Source organism: Scyliorhinus torazame, chromosome 6, assembly GCF_047496885.1.
Source record: "Scyliorhinus torazame isolate Kashiwa2021f chromosome 6, sScyTor2.1, whole genome shotgun sequence".
In the NCBI taxonomy this organism is placed as follows: Eukaryota; Metazoa; Chordata; class Chondrichthyes; order Carcharhiniformes; family Scyliorhinidae; genus Scyliorhinus; species Scyliorhinus torazame.
The window spans coordinates 235,519,630-235,535,839 of record NC_092712.1 but is presented as its reverse complement, the minus strand read 5'-3'; positions in this window follow the sequence as shown (position 1 = coordinate 235,535,839).

Sequence of the window (16,210 nt, the reverse complement as noted above, 5' to 3'; positions counted from 1 at the left end):
CAGGGGGCAGGAATGCAGGAGTACCAGCCTTTGCAATTGTCCAACAGGGTTAAGGTTGTTTCAAGATGTTTGGATGATAATAATCGGGCCTGCAGCATAGTTGAGCCGACTGACCATGGCACTGTGGTACACGATGCCATTCACGTTGGGGGAGTACGTAAGAATGTAGTGGGAGTAGGGGGCAGTATAGTGTGGGACCCCATTTGCTGATATTTTTTATGTTTGTGCACTCTGTCCCTTCTTGTCGCACTCTGGGTATCATAACCTAAATCATTGTCTTGCAATGCTGCCACATCCTTTTGTTTTTTAAGCATCCATATCCTCTCTACCGAACTGGCACCCCCTTTATTTAGTTTAAAGCCTTCCCTACTCCCCTAGTTATGCAGTTTGCAAGAACACTGGTTCCAGCATTCCAATGGTACAGCCCTCATTTTCCCAGGTACTGGTGCCAATGCCCCACGAACCAAACCCACGTCTCCCAAACCAGTCTTAAAGTCAGCAAATGGTATGATGGCCTTCATAGCGAGAGGATTTGAGTGTAGGAATCGGGATATTTTACTACAATTGGATCGGACATTGGTGAGACCAGACCTGAAGTATTATGTGCAATTTCGGTGTCCTTATCTGAGGAAGGATGTTCTTGCTGTGGAGGGAGTGCAGCGATGGTTTATCAAACTGATTCCTGGGATGGCGGGACGTCATATGAGGAGAGTCTAAATTGGTTAGGATTATATTCATCGGGGTTTAGAAGAATGGGACGGGATCTCATAGAATCTTACAAAATTCTAACAGGATTAGACAGGGTAGATTCAGAAAGAATGTTCCCGATGGTGGGGGAGTCCAGACCTAGGGTTCATAGTTTGAGGATAAGGGGTAAACCTTTAGGACTGAGGTGAGGAGAAATTTTGTCACCCAGAGAATGGTGAATCTGTAGAATTCACTACCACAGAATGTAGTTGCGGTGAAAATGTTGTGTAACTTCAGGAAGGAGTTAGATATACTCTTGGAGCTAAAGGGATCAAAGGATATGGGATAAAGCGTGATCAGGGTATTGAAGTTGATGATCAGCCATGATCCTAATGAATGGCGGAGCAGACTTGAAGGGCCGAATGGCCTCCTCCTGCTTCTATTATCTATGTATGTTTCTATGTATGTATGCAATTGTTCTTTACCAACTATCAAAGATTGTTTCTGATAACTGCACCTCAGCCTCCCTATCTTCACTCCTTGATTCCTCATCCCCCTGTCTCAACCTATGCCTTTGAGATCTTGTTACCACACAATCTGGAAAAGCCCCAGGATCTGCTCCTTGCAACACCTCAGTTGCATGACTTTCCACTGGTTTTCCAACCACAGCTGGCATCACAAATGAAGTTACTGTGAAAAGCCCCTAGTCGCCACATTCCGGCGCCTGTTCCCGTAACAGCCTCCCCGAACAGGTGCCGGAATGTGGCGACTAGGGGCGTTTCACAATAACTTCATTTGAAGGCTACTTGTGACAATAAGCGATTTTCATTTTCATTTTCATTTCATCCCACCTGCGATACAACTATAGCATTACCCAGGATAAACTGTATCCTTAAAGGTCATTTTTCTATTACTCCTACCACCGCTTCACCACTTTTCAACAGACTCTCTAACCTTTCCTTACATAGTGGCACACTATACTCCTCTCATCACTAATTCCACATATTACCACCTTCTCTGTCAATACTCCTTCCAAACTACATATCTCCTTATCTCTCACCATTAGAGATTGACTTGCTCCTGTATCCCTTTACATCTTAACCTTCTGACCTACTCCACCTTGTGCACATGAGTAAACCTTACACTGAAACGTAAAACCTTTTGTGTTTTGAACTTTGTTACCATGACAACATTAAAGTCTTCTTATTTCTCTTCCACTATCATATTCACTATCATAAGTTTCCTTTTTTAACCTGAGGCAAAGCCTCCTTAATATGTCCAACTTAAGGGCAGCACGGTAGCATTGTGGATAGCACAATTACTTCACAGCTCCAGGGTCCCAGGTTCGATTCCGGCTTGGGTCACTGTCTGTGTGGAGTCTGCACATCCTCCCCGTGTGTGCGTGGGTTTCCTCTGGGTGCTCCGGTTTCCTCCCACAGTCCAAAGACGTGCAGGTTAGGTGGATTGGCCATGATAAATTGCCCTTAGTGTCCAAAGATTGCCCTTAGTGTTGGGTGGGGTTACTGGGTTATGGGGATAGGGTGGAGGTATTGACATTGGGTGGGGTGCTCTTTCCAGGAGCTGATGCAGACTCGATGGGCCGAATGGCCTCCTTCTATACTGTAAATTCTATGAAAGCACCTTTGCCTTAACCATCTGTTGATTTCTTATTTCCCCAGTTTCCATCCTTCACAATTTGAAGTTAATGTCAAAAACCAAACCTTGATTTATGAACTAATTCAAAATAATTTGCCATTTCCACTGCCAGTCTAGCAGTTTTAACCCTTTGTACTTCCACATGAGTTCTCACTATGAGCGAATCTTTAAATTACTCCAGTAAAATAACTCCCTGAAGAGCTTCATAACTAAGCTCTTTTTTAATGCTCTTGTTGACCTATCAAAATTATTTTGTTTGATTCTTTCAAATTCCATATTCATCTGACCTTACTTTTATTTCTAATCTTCTGTCTATAGGTTTCTGGCACTAGTTTATGTGCACTTAAAATGGGTTTTCTTACTTCATCATAATCCTTAGATGCCTCGTCCGATAATGATGCAACACTAGCTCTACCTACTTATTTTGATTGAACCAACATTACACATACAGTTTTTGCCAATTCAGCTGTTCAGCTACTTTGTCAAATGAGTTAAAAATGCTTCCACATCTTTCTCCTCAAACCTGGCAGTCCTTGAATATATTCCAACCCATCCCCACTAGGACTTGGACTCGGAAGGGTCACTGCTTCCTTTGGATTTTCCTCAAGTTCTGCCTTTAACTCCAACCTTTTAAGTTAATATGATGTATGCCTTTCAAACTCCCCATCCTTCAGTTCCATTTTCTGAAGTTAAAATTCTCTCTTGTTACCCTTTATTCTTGCCATTGCCACTCTCTTTTTCTTTCTCATTTTTTCTTTCTGCCTTTTCTTTTTCCTTAGATTCTGCCATTGCGTCTCTCTCCTTGGGCGAAATTCTCCCCCAACGGCGGGATGCCCGCCTACTGGCGCCAAAGCCGGCGCCAATCAGACGGGCATCGCGCCGGCAAAAAGGTGCGGAAGTCTCCGCATCTTTGGCGGCCTAGCCCCAACATTGAGGGGCTAGGCCGACGCCGGAGGGATTTCCGCCCCGCCAGCTGGCGGAAATGGCGTTTGTTGCCCCGCCAGCTGGCGCGGAAATGCGGCGCATGTGCGGGAGCGTCAGCGGCCGCTGTCAGTTTCCCAGCGCATGCGCAGGAGCGTCAGCGGCCGCTGTCAGTTTCCCGCGCATGCGCAGTGGGGAGAGTCTCTTCCGCCTCCGCCATGGTGGAGGCCGTGGCGGAGGCGGAAGGGAAAGAGTGCCCCCACGGCACAGGCCCGCCCGCAGATCGGTGGGCCCCGATCGCGGGCCAGGCCACCGTGGGGGCACCCCCCGGGGTCAGATCGCCCCGTGCCCCCCCCAGGACCCCGGAGCCCGCCCACGCCGCCTGGTCCCGCCGGTAAATACCAGGTTTGATTTACGTCGGCGGGACAGGCAATTCCTGGGCGGGAAATCGGCCCATCCGGGCCGGAGAATCCAGCGGGGGGGTCCCGCCAACCGGCGCGGCCGGATTCCCGCCCCCGCCCAATCTCCGGGAGCGGAGACTTCGGCGGGGGCGGGGGCGGGATTCACGGCGGCCAACGGCCATTCTCCGACCCGGCGGGGGGTCGGAGAATGACGCCCCTGGTCTTTCGCTCTAATTGTAGCTGTCTCGTTTCTTTAGCATGTTGTAATTGTTTAATTTGCAACCGAAGCACAGCTAATTCAAATGATTCTTGCCACAATTCAGACTGTGTCTCTGGCATCTCTTCCAAATTTAAATGCTGAGCAATTGTTTTAATTACTGCTAACTTTTCACCCTTGCAGGTAAATTGCAATTGCAGCTTGTGCACCATTCCAAGAGTTTTGTTTTAAGCACCTTTTTATAAACCACTCAGGATTATTTCTTCGACACCCCGGAAACTCTGAAAGAGCCTTTTTACAATTCACTGCTGATTAAACTGACAGAGTACCAAAACAGAGTACTGAAAAAAGCAGCTGCTCACACTCACTCCCATCAAGTTCAATAATTCCAAGCCAAACAAGGAATTACACTTTTTAGATCCAGGAAAGAGACACCAATTTTGTCAGGAACCCAAATATGAACCCAACTATTTTTAATTTATAAAATTGTGAGGAAATTTTACTGCACCACAGAAGTGAGAACACTGCGCAATATCTTATGTTGAAACAAGCTTTAATTTAATCACACAATTAACCACATTAGCAACAAAGAAATAGCTTTACGGTTAGCAGTTACAACAGTTCTTCAGTAAAAGAAGAAATCTTTACTTTCTTCTTAAACATGCCACTATATTCCAAATAAGCAAACCAATATATATTAGATACCACTCATGAAAAGTTTTTATAACGAGCTTTTTCTTGTTTTTTGCTGGGCAGGATCTTTGGAGAGAGAATCTTTCAGGACCAAACTGAAAGACCTCTGTTCAGATTAGAGTTCTAGGATCTACTGACTCTTCAAACAGGACTGGCTCATCCCATTGACAACATCATATGTACCCAAAAGCATAAGGCTTTCTTTTGTCTCTTCTTACAAGATGTCCCTTGGCTTGTTTAGCCTGGACCAAACAGAATATCCCTCATAAATTATCTGCACCCCAGGGTACAAACCTGTAGCGCACAAAGACTCCGTGAGACAAATAGAGTGAAGTCCATGAGGCTTTATTAAGCGTGTCTGTTCCCCCGCAGCTCGATAGTAAACTGGCCTGCGGGGGAAGACTCCGGCTTCTTATACTCCGCCTTCAGGGCGGAGCTAGAAGTCAACGGCCAACCAGGACCCGGGATCTGTCAGCCAATGACATTAGGGCTTCCAGTCCCACATGACCCCCAATACATACTACCACATTCACCCCTTGTCAAAAATGAACCCGGCGGGGTGATGCTTCGTATGGTGGTAAGGGTTTACAGGGCTGGTCCTGGGAGGAAAAGAAAAAAAACATTCGCAAAGCAATACAGTATTGTACAATTTTGTCCTGTTGCAACTATTTACAAAGGGTATGGGAAGAAAAGCAAAATGGTCTTGTGAAAGTCCATATTTAGTTTTAGATCGACGCCACGAGTCGGTCGGGTGGTCTGGTCGTCCGTGACGATCGCCTCGGCCCCGGTGGTGGTGGTGCTTGTACCGTTGTCGTCGCCTCCAGGAGCCTTACGGTTTCAGCTTGGGCTTTATTCTTGGTCGGTGCTGAGGGGAGGGGAACCGATCCTCCTGGGAAGGGGGCGGTCGCGGGGTGCGGCGGTGGCAGGAAGGGGGGGGGGTTGGGTTGATGATGTCGGGGGGGTGTGCGTGTTGCTGGCGGGCGCCAGATCCCGTAGGGAGACCGTGTCCTGTCGGCCGTCGGTGTACTCCACGTAGGCGTACTGGGGGTTCGCGTGGAGGAGGTGAACCCTTTCGACCGACGGGTCCGCCTTATGTTCCTTGGTTAAGGGTGGCTGCTTTCGGAGCAGGATGGGTCCTGGGGCCGCCAGGAGGTCGGCAGCGACGTTCCAGAGGAGGACCTCCTAGGGAAAACAAGGAGACGCTCATGAGGCGTTTGATTAGTGCTCGTACATAATAACGACCGGATGGAGTGGAGAGCGTCCGGGAGGACCTTCTGCCACCGTGAAACTGGGAGGTCCCTGGACCGTAGGGCCAGTAGGACGGCCTTCCAGACCGTGCCGTTCTCCCTCTCTACTTGCCCGTTCCCCCGGGGGTTGTAGCTGGTCGTCCTGCTTGAGGCTATGCCCTTGCTGAGCAGGAACTGGCGCAGCTCGTCACTCATGAAAGAGGACCCCCTGTCGCTGTGGACGTAAGCGGGGTAACCGAACAGTGTGAAGATGCTGTTCAGGGCTTTAATGACTGTGGCCGCGGTCATGTCAGAACAGGGAATGGCAAAAGGGAAGCGGGAGTATTCGTCCACCACATTAAGAAAATATGTGTTGCGGTCGGTGGAGGGGGGGCCCTTTGAAATCGAGACTGAGGCGTTCAAAGGGGCGGGAAGCCTTAATCAGGTGCGCTCCATCTTGCCTGAAAAAAATGCGGCTTGCATTCCGGGCAGATGTGGCAGTCCCTTGTGACTGTACGGACCTCCTCTAAAGAGTATGGGAGATTGCGGGACTTGATGAAGTGGTAAAACCGAGTGACCCCCGGGTGGCAGAGGTCCTCGTGGAGGGTTTGGAGGCGGTTAATTTGTGCGTTGGCACATGTGCCGCGGGATAGGGCATCGGACGGCTCGTTCAGCTTTCCGGGACGATACAAAATCTCATAGTTGAAGGTGGAGAGCTCGATCCTCCACCTTAAGATCTTGTCGTTTTTGATTTTGCCCCGCTGTGCATTATCGAACATGAAGGCTACCGACCGTTGGTCCGTGAGGAGAGTGAATCTCCTGCCGGCCAGGTAATGCCTCCAATGTCGCACAACTTCCACTATGGCTTGGGCTTCCTTTTCTACTGAAGAGTGGCGGATTTCTGAGGCGTGGAGGGTCCGGGAGAAAAAGGCCACGGGTCTGCCCGCTTGGTTAAGGGTGGCCGCTAGAGCTACGTCGGAGGCGTCGCTCTCGACCTGGAAGGGGAGGGACTCGTCGATGGCGCGCATCGTGGCCTCTGCGATATCCGCTTTGATGCGGCTGAAGGCCTGGCAAGCCTCTGTCGACAGAGGGAAGGTCGTGGTCTGTATTAGGGGGCGGGCCTTGTCTGCGTACTGGGGGATCCACTGGGCGTAGTATGAAAAGAACCCCAAGCAGCGTTTCAGGGCTTTTGGGCAGTGCGGGAGGGGAATTTCCATGAGTGCGCGCATATGTTCGGGGTCGGGGCCTATTATCCCATTGCGCACTACGTAGCCCAGAATGGCTAGCCGATCGGTGCTAAAAACGCACTTGTCCTCGTTGTACGTGGGGTTCAAGGCTTTGGCGGTCTGGAGGAATTTTTGGAGGTTGGCGTCGTGGTCCTGCTGATCGTGGCCGCAGATGGTTACATTGTCGAGATACGGGAACGTGGCCCGCAACCCATGTTGATCAACCATTCGGTCCATCTCCCATTGGAAGACCGAGACCCCGTTTGTGACGCCAAAAGGGACCCGTAGGAAATGGTATAATCGCCCGTCTGCCTCGAAGGCTGTGTACTTGCGGTCACTTGGGCGGATGGGGAGCTGATGGTAGGCGGACTTGAGGTCCACGGTGGAGAAGACTTTATATTGGGCAATCCGGTTGACCATGTCGGATATGCGGGGGAGAGGGTACGCGTCTAGTTGTGTGTACCTGTTGATGGTCTGGCTATAGTCAATGACCATCCTTTGTTTCTCCCCTGTCTTCACTACTACCACCTGCGCTCTCCAGGGACTATTGCTGGCCTGGATTATGCCCTCCTTTAGTAGCCGCTTGACTTCGGACCGAATGAAGGTCTGGTCCTGGGCGCTGTACCGTCTGCTCCTAGTGGCGACGGGTTTGCAATCCGGGGTGAGGTTCGCAAACAAGGATGGGGGTTGCACCTTGAGGGTTGCGAGGCCGCAGATAGTGAGTGGGGGTATTGGGCCGCCGAATTTGAACGTAAGGCTCTGTAGATTGCATTGGAAATCTAATCCCAGCAAGGTGGGGGCACAGAGTTGGGGAAGGACGTTTAGTTCGTAGTTTTTGAACTCCCTCCCCTGCACCGTTAGGATAACTATGCAGAATCCCTGGATCTGTACGGAGTGGGATCCTGCAGCTAGGGAAATCTTTTGTGCGCTGGGATAGGTGGTCAAGGAACAGCGTCTTACCGTGTCGGGGTGTATAATGCTCTCCGTGCTCCCGGAGTCGACTAGGCATGGCGTCTCGTGGCCGTTTATTAGCACCGTTGTCGTCGTCGTCTGGAGTGTCTGGGGCCGAGCTTGATCGAGCGTAATTGAAGCGAGACGTGGTTGTAGTAGTGGAGTGGGGTCCGTTGTTGCCGTCCAAGATGGCGTCGGGGATGGAAAAAATGGCCGCCCCCATACATTGCACATGGCTGGGGGGTCACAAGATGGCGGCGGGGGTGGACAAAATGGCCGCCCCCACGCGTCGTACAGGTCTGGGGCGGTCCAAGATGGCGGCGCCCCTCCTCCCCTCATGGTGGCCGGGACCCAAAATGGCGGCGTCTGCGGGTCGCACATGGTGTGCTGGGGGGGCTGGGGAGCGCTAGGACCGCGAGCGCTAGGACCGCGAGTGCTAGGACCGCGCGGAGCTCCCTCACCGGGGACAGCGGTGGTCGGGGCCCCAAGTAGGTGGCGCCGGCGGGTCAGGCGTGGGGCGCGGGGTGGGGGTTAGGGTGGCGTTAGGGACGCGCAAAACTCCCTCCTCTCCGTGGAGAGTGTTGGCCGGGACCCAAAGCGGTAGCGCCGGCGGCGGGTCATACATGGGCTGCGGGGAGGGGGGTTGGGGAGCGTAGGTGGCGTGCAGAGCTCCCAGTTCTCCCGGGACCGCGGTGGTCGGGACCCAGAGCGGCTGCGCCTGCGGGTCGTACATGGCGTGCTGGGGGGGTTGGGGCGCGTAAACTGCTTGCAGGGCTCCCTGTGCTCCCGGGACAGCGGCGACCTCGCGGGACCGGCACACAACCGCATAATGGCCCTTTTTCCCGCAGCTTTTGCAGATAGCTGCGCGGGCCGGGCAGCGCTGTCGGGGGTGTTTCGCCTGGCCGCAGAAATAACAGCGGGCGCCCCCGGTGCGACTCGGCGTTTGGACCGCGCAAGCCTGTGGGGTGTCCGGGGGGGGTGGGTAGGGGGTTTGCCGCGACGGGTACGTACGAGGCCCAATGGGTCGCCGCGCGGTCGGGGCCGTAGGCGCGGGTATTACGCACGGCCACGTCTAGGGAGGCTGCTAGGGCCCGGGCCTCTGAGAGTCCTAGCGACTCTTTTTCTAGAAGCCTTTGGCGGATTTGGGAGGATTGCATACCTGCCACAAAAGCGTCGCGCATTAACATGTCCGTGTGTTCGTTTGCGTTCACCGACGGGCAACTGCAGGCTCGTCCCAAAATCAGCAGCGCGGCGTAGAACTCGTCCATCGATTCTCCGGGAGCTTGCCGTCTCGTCGCGAGCTGGCAGCGAGCGTAGATTTGGTTAACTGGGCGGACATAGAGACTTTTCAGTGCTGCGAACGCCGTCTGGAAATCCTCCGAGTCTTCGATGAGGGAGAAAATCTCCGTGCTCACCCTCGAGTGCAGGACCTGCAGTTTTTGGTCTTCTGAGACCCGGCCGGTGGTCGTTCTGAGGTAGGCCTGGAAGCAAGTCTGCCAGTGCTTGAAGGCTGCTGCCGCGTTCACTGCGTGGGGGCTGATCCTCAGGCATTCCGGAATGATCCTGAGCTCCATAGTCCTTTTAGGCACGCTTAATAAATTGTAGCGCACAAAGACTCCGTGAGACGAATAGAGTGAAGTCGATGAGGCTTTATTAAGCGTGTCTGTTCCCCCCCAGCTCGATAGTAAACTGGCCTGCGGGGGAAGACTCCGGCTTCTTATACTCCGCCTTCAGGGCGGAGCTAGAGGTCAACGGTCAACCAGGACCCGGGATCTGTCAGCCAATGACATTAGGGCTTCCAGTCCCACATGACCTCCAATGCATACTACCACATAACCTAAACAATATTCCATTCGCTAGCTATCTGTAAACAAGTAAGTGATTCTCAAGATTTATTAGCAGAACTCTTCACCTGCAAAACAATGATCAACTCACTTTTACGATACCTTAATCATTGCTCTTGCAGTCATACTGTCTGTATTCATCTTAACCCAGTTTTAATAACATTACTGCAACAAATATAAAATATGACAATTTCTCACACGCATCACAGGATAAGGTGGGAAAGTGGAGTTGAGAATCATCTTGTGAGATCAGTCATGAATGGTCTACTTCTGCTCCTACATCTTCTGGTCTTATGATTATGTACATTCACGCAGAATTTCTCACTCAGTCACCAGACATTCCATAGATACAGTCACCCACATTCACAGTCAACCTTCAGTCCAAATACACAGTCACCCAGAATTCCATATACACAGTGACTCAGCTATCTAAATACACAGTAAACTAGCATTCCATATTCATAGTTACCAAGCATTCCAAATACATTTTCAACGAGAATTCCAATAACATTGTCATTAAGAGTTCCAAATACAGTCACCAAGCTCTCTTAATGCACTGTAACCCAGTATTACAAATACACAGTCACTTAGCTTTCCAAATGCACAGTGAGACAGCATTCCAAACACAGTGAAACACAAAATTCCAAAGTTACTCAGCATTCTATCTACACATTCTATCTACACAGTCATCCAGCACTCCAAGTACATCATCACCCAGCATTCCAAATACACATCCACGCAGCATTCCAAATACACAGTGAGACAGCATTCCAAATACGCAATCACCCAGCTTTGCAAATACCCAACATTCTATATACACAGGCACCCAACATTCCTAACATACAGTGAGCAAGATTTCTTTTAAACAGTCAACTAGCAATGTAAATATACAGTGACCAAATATTCCAAATACACAGTAACCCAGCATTCCAAATATATAGGCATCTAGCATTCCAAATGCACAGTCACCCCCAATGGACATACACTGTCACACAACATACCAATTATTCAGTCATCCAACATTCAAAATACATATTTGTCAAGCATTCCAAATATATAGGCATCCAGCATTCCAAAAGCACAGTCACCCCCCCCCCACCCCCGCAATGCACATACACAGTCACACAACATTCCAATTATTCAGTCATCCAACATTCAAAATACATATTTGCCAAGCATTCCAAATATATAGGCATCCAGCATTCCAAATACACAGTCACCCATCAATGCCAATTACACAGTCACTCGGCATTCCAAATAGATAATCACAGTCACCTGGCATTTGAAAGCCACATTCACCCAACATTCCAAATACACGGTCACCCCGAATTCAAAATGCACAGTCCAAATACACAGTGACCCGGAATTTGAAATACAACCACCCAACATTCCAAATGCACAGTCATCCAACATTTCAAATACACAGTCATTCAGCATTCAAAATACACACTCATCCAGCATTCCAAATACACAGTCATTCATCATTCAAAATACACACTCATCCAGCATTCCAAATACACAGTCATTCATCATTCAAAATACACAGGCACCCTGTATTCCATATATTCAATCATCCAGCATTCCAAATACACAATCACCCGGAAATTGGAATACAATCACCCAACATTCCAAATGCACAGTCATCCAGCAGTCCAAACACACACTCATCCAGCATTCCAAATACACAGTCATTGAGCATTCAAACTACACAGGAACCCTGTATTCCATATATTCAAGCATCCAACATTCCAAATGCACAATCATCCAGCATTCAAAATACACAGGCACCCAAAATTTGAAATACACAGTCACAAAAACATTGAGGGAGAACTAGGGAATAGGGCCAGTATGGCTCTGAAGAAGAGCAGACAGGGATAAGTTGCTGAACACAGCGGGTCTGGTGGCCTGAAGTGCATATGTTTTAATGCAAGAAGTATAACGGGTAAGGCAGATGAACTTAGAGCTTGGATTAGTACTTGGAACTATGATGTTTTTGCCATTACAGAGTCCTGCTTTAGGGAAGGACAGGATTGGTAGCTAAACATTCCAGGATTTAGATGTTTCAGGCGGGATAGAGGGGGATGTAAAAGGGGTGGCGGAGTTGCGCAGCTGGTTAGGGAGAATATCACAGCTGTACTACGGGAGGACACCTCAGAGGGCAGCGAGGTTATATGGGTAGAGATCAGGAATAAGAAGGGGGCAGTCACAATGTTGGGGGTTTACTACAGGCCTTCCAACAGCCAGCGGGATATAGAGGAGCAGATAGGTAGACAATTGTGGAAAGGAGTAAAAGCAACAGGGTTGTTTTACTGGGAGACTTCAACTTCCCCAATATTGACTGGGACTCACATGGACGGGGCAGAGTTTGTAAGGAACATCCAGGAGGGGTACTTAAAACAATATGTAGATAGTCCAACTAGGGAAGGGGCTGTACTGGACCTGGTATTGGGGAATGAGCCCGGCCAGGTGGGAGATGTTTCAGTAGGGGAGCATTTCGGGAACCGTGACCACTATTCAGTAAGTTTTAAGTGCTGGTGGACAAGGATAAGAGTGGTCCTAGGGTGAATGTGCTAAATTGGGGGAAGGCTAATTATAACAATATTAGGCGGGAACTGAAGATCCGAGATTGGGGGCGGATGTTTGAAGGTAAATCAACATCTGACATGTGGGAGGCTTTCAAATGTCAGTTGAAAAGAATTCAGGACCGGCATGTTCCTGTGCGGAAGAAGGATAAATACGGCAAATTTTGGGAACCTTGGATAACGAGAGATATTGTAGGCCTTGTCATAAAGAAAAAGGAGGCATTTGTCAGGGCTAGAAGGCTGGGAACAGACAAAGCCTGTGTGGAATATAAGAAAAGTAGGAAGGAACTTAAGCAAGGAGTCAGGAGGGCTAAAAGGGGTCCCGAAAAGTCATTGGCAAATAGGGTTAAGGAAAATCCCAAGGCTTTTTACACGTACATAAAAAGCAAGAGGGTAGCCTGGGAAAGAGTTGACCTTCTGAAGGACAGGCAAGGGAATCTATGTGTGAAGTACTAAATGAATACTTTGCATCAGTATTCACCAAAGAGAAGGAATTGGTGGATGTTGAGTCTGTTGAGTCTGGAGAAGGGTGTGTAGATAGCCTGGGTCACATTGAGATCCAAAAAGACGAGGTGTTGGGCGTCTTGAAAAACATTAAGGTAGATAAGTCCCCAGGACCTGATGGGATCTCCCCCAGAATACTGAAGGAGGCTAGAGAGGAAATTACTGAGGCCTTGACAGAAATCTTTGGGTCCTCACTGTCTTCAGGTGATGTCCTGGAGGACTGGACAATAGCCAATGTTGTTCCTTTGTTTAAGAAGGGTAGCAAGTATAATCCAGGGAACTACAGGCCGGTGAGCCTTACATCAGTGGTAGGGAAATTACTAGAGAGAATTCTTCGAGACAGGATCTACTCCCATTTGGAAGCAAGTGGACGTATTAGCGAGAGGCAGCATGGTTTTGTGAAGGGGAGGTCGTGTCTCACGAACTTGATAGAGTTTTTCGAAGAGGTCACAAAGATAATTGATGCAGGTAGGGCAGTGGATGTTGTCTATATGGACTTCAGTATAGCCTTTGACAAGATCCCTCATGGCAGACTGGTACAAAAGGTGAAGTTACACGGGATCAGGGGTGAGCTGGTAAGATGGATACAGAACTGGCTAGGTCATAGAAGGCAGAGAGTAGCAATGGAAAGGTGCTTTTCTGATTGGAGGGCTGTAACTAGTGGTGTTCCACAGGGATCAGTGCTGGGACCTTTGGTGTTCGTAGCATATATAAATGATTTGGAGGAAAATGTAACTGGTCTGATTAGTAAGTTTGCAGACGACACAAAGGTTGATGGAATTGCGGATAGCGATTAGGACTGTCAGAGGATACAGCAGGATTTAGATTGTTTGGAGACTTGGGCGGAGAGATGGCAGATGGAGTTTAATCCGGACAAATGTGAGGTAATGCATTTGGAAGGTCTAATGCAGGTAGGGAATATACAGTGAATGGTAGAATCCTCAAGAGTATTGGCAGTCAGAGAGATCTAGGTGTACAGGTCCACAGGTCACTGAAAGGGGCAATGCAGGTGGAGAAGGTAGTCAAGAAGGCATACGTCATGCTTGCCTTCATTGGCCGGGGCATTGAGTATAAGAATTGGCAAGTCATGTTGCAGATGTGTAGAACCTTAGTTAGGCCACACTTGGAGTATAGTGTTCAATTCTGGTCGCCACACTACCAGAAGGATGCGGAGGCTCTAGAGAGGGTGCAGAAGAGATTTACCAGGATGTTACTTGGTATGGAGGGCATTAGCTATGAGGAGCGGTTGAATAAACTCGGTTTGTTCTCACTGAAACGACGGAGGTTGAGTGGCGACCTAGAGGTCTACAAAATTATGAGGGGCCAAGACAGAATGGATAATCAGAGGCTTATTCCCAGTGTAGAGGAGTCAATTACTAGGGGGCATAGGTTTAAGGTGCGGGGGGCAAGGTTTAGAGGAGAAGTACGAGGCAGGTTTTTTTTACACAGAGGGAAGTGGGTGCCTGGAACTCGCTGCCGGAGGAGGTGATGGAAGCAGGGACGATCGTGACATTTAAGGGGCATCTTGACAAATACATGAATAGGATGGGAATAGAGGGATATGGACCCAGGAAGTGTAAAAGATTTTAGTTTAGACGGGCAGCATGGTCGGCACAGGCTTGGAGGGCCGAAGGGCTTGTTCCTGCGCTGTACGTTTCTTTGTCCTTTGTTCTTTGTTCTTTGAATGATGCAAATGGACAATCGGCAACTCAATGAAGAAATCCATTCACTCAGAGAGGCAAATTACTGGGAACAGACTAATATAGAGCATATATATACAACTGTAAGCCTGTTTCTCAGACATAGAAGCCAATCTATTTCAGATAATTACATTTTTGTATATCTAGTTCCATTGATGTCTTACAGATGCAGACAATTCAAATATACAAGTAATCCATCCCAAACATTTGGGAATCTAGTTGAAATACACTTAGCACAGAGACACTTTAAAATCTATTTCTCTCTCCTCTCCATTTCCTCTTCTCTTCTGCTCTCACAATCTTCCCTTCTCCTTATTTTTAATTTATCAATCCCCACCCCAAAAGGACAGTAAAAGAAAGAAATAATTTCATGCACATCAGAATTTATAGTGGACGGTTTCGAAATCAATATGACCTGGTTAACAATTGATTTCTTACAGATGCAGATAATTCAAATATACAAGAAATTCATCCCAAACATTTGGGGAATCTAGCACACATGCTATTCAACAGTGCCAACTCACAGGCAGTGGAGGAACCCATTAGTCTAGGCATCATCCAGTGATATGAATGCACCAGGAAAATCACACTAGATGTAAAGTTGGATTAGACAAACCAGGCTGTGAAAAATCCAAAAGAGACAGTGCACTCTAGAAACTGGGCAGCTGGCAGCCCACAGAGGAAGCCTATCAGCCCAGAAACAGAAGCAATCCATCATCCAAGGCACAGAAATAATTTTTCAACCCAATCACATGCAGTCCAGTCGCCCAATTCTGGACCTGCAGGCCAGATGCACAGGTAATCCAGTTGAAATACACTCAGTACAGAGACACTTTAAAATCTATTTCTCTCCCCCTCTCCATCTCCTATTCTCTCCTGCTCTCACAATCTTCCATTCTCCTTATTTTTAATTTATCAATCCCCACATCAAAACGACAGCAAAATAAATAAATATTTTCATGTACATCAGAATTTATATTGGATGGTTTCCAAATCAATGTGACTTGGTTAACAATTATTACATATTTAATTTATGATGAGTTAAGGGGGAGTACTATACTGGAGAATATATTTGAAGTGTGTAATGTTATACATCAACTGCACTTTCCCCACCTGCAGCATCCCATCAAGTGCAATATCTAATAATCCAGACCAATTTTTGAAGGCACTGTTTTTGGACACTGGGGAATGGTACCATACTCCCCCATTCCCATCAGTAAATGCACATAATGCAAGTGGCCAATAGGGCAGGTTCTTTGTATTAACATGTGCAAGTCACGCGATATTGTTATTTTCAATGTATGATATTAAGTTCTACTTGTGAAAAATCATATTACTCTTAACTGAATGTTAGGTGCCTCTGCATAAATTGAAAGACAAGAAAATAAATTGGAAGTGCCCAGAAGTGTACTTTGGCAACATATATTCTGTTTTCATTTGTCTTTTGTTTCATTATTGTATACTGTCCTTCAAATGCATCTTGCTTACATGGTCAATAAAACAAATTTCAAAGTTATAAATATATGGCAATGATGTAAAAGCAAACCTATCTTTCAGTATTTATAGTGCACATCCATATGTGCATACGTATATATGAAGGTT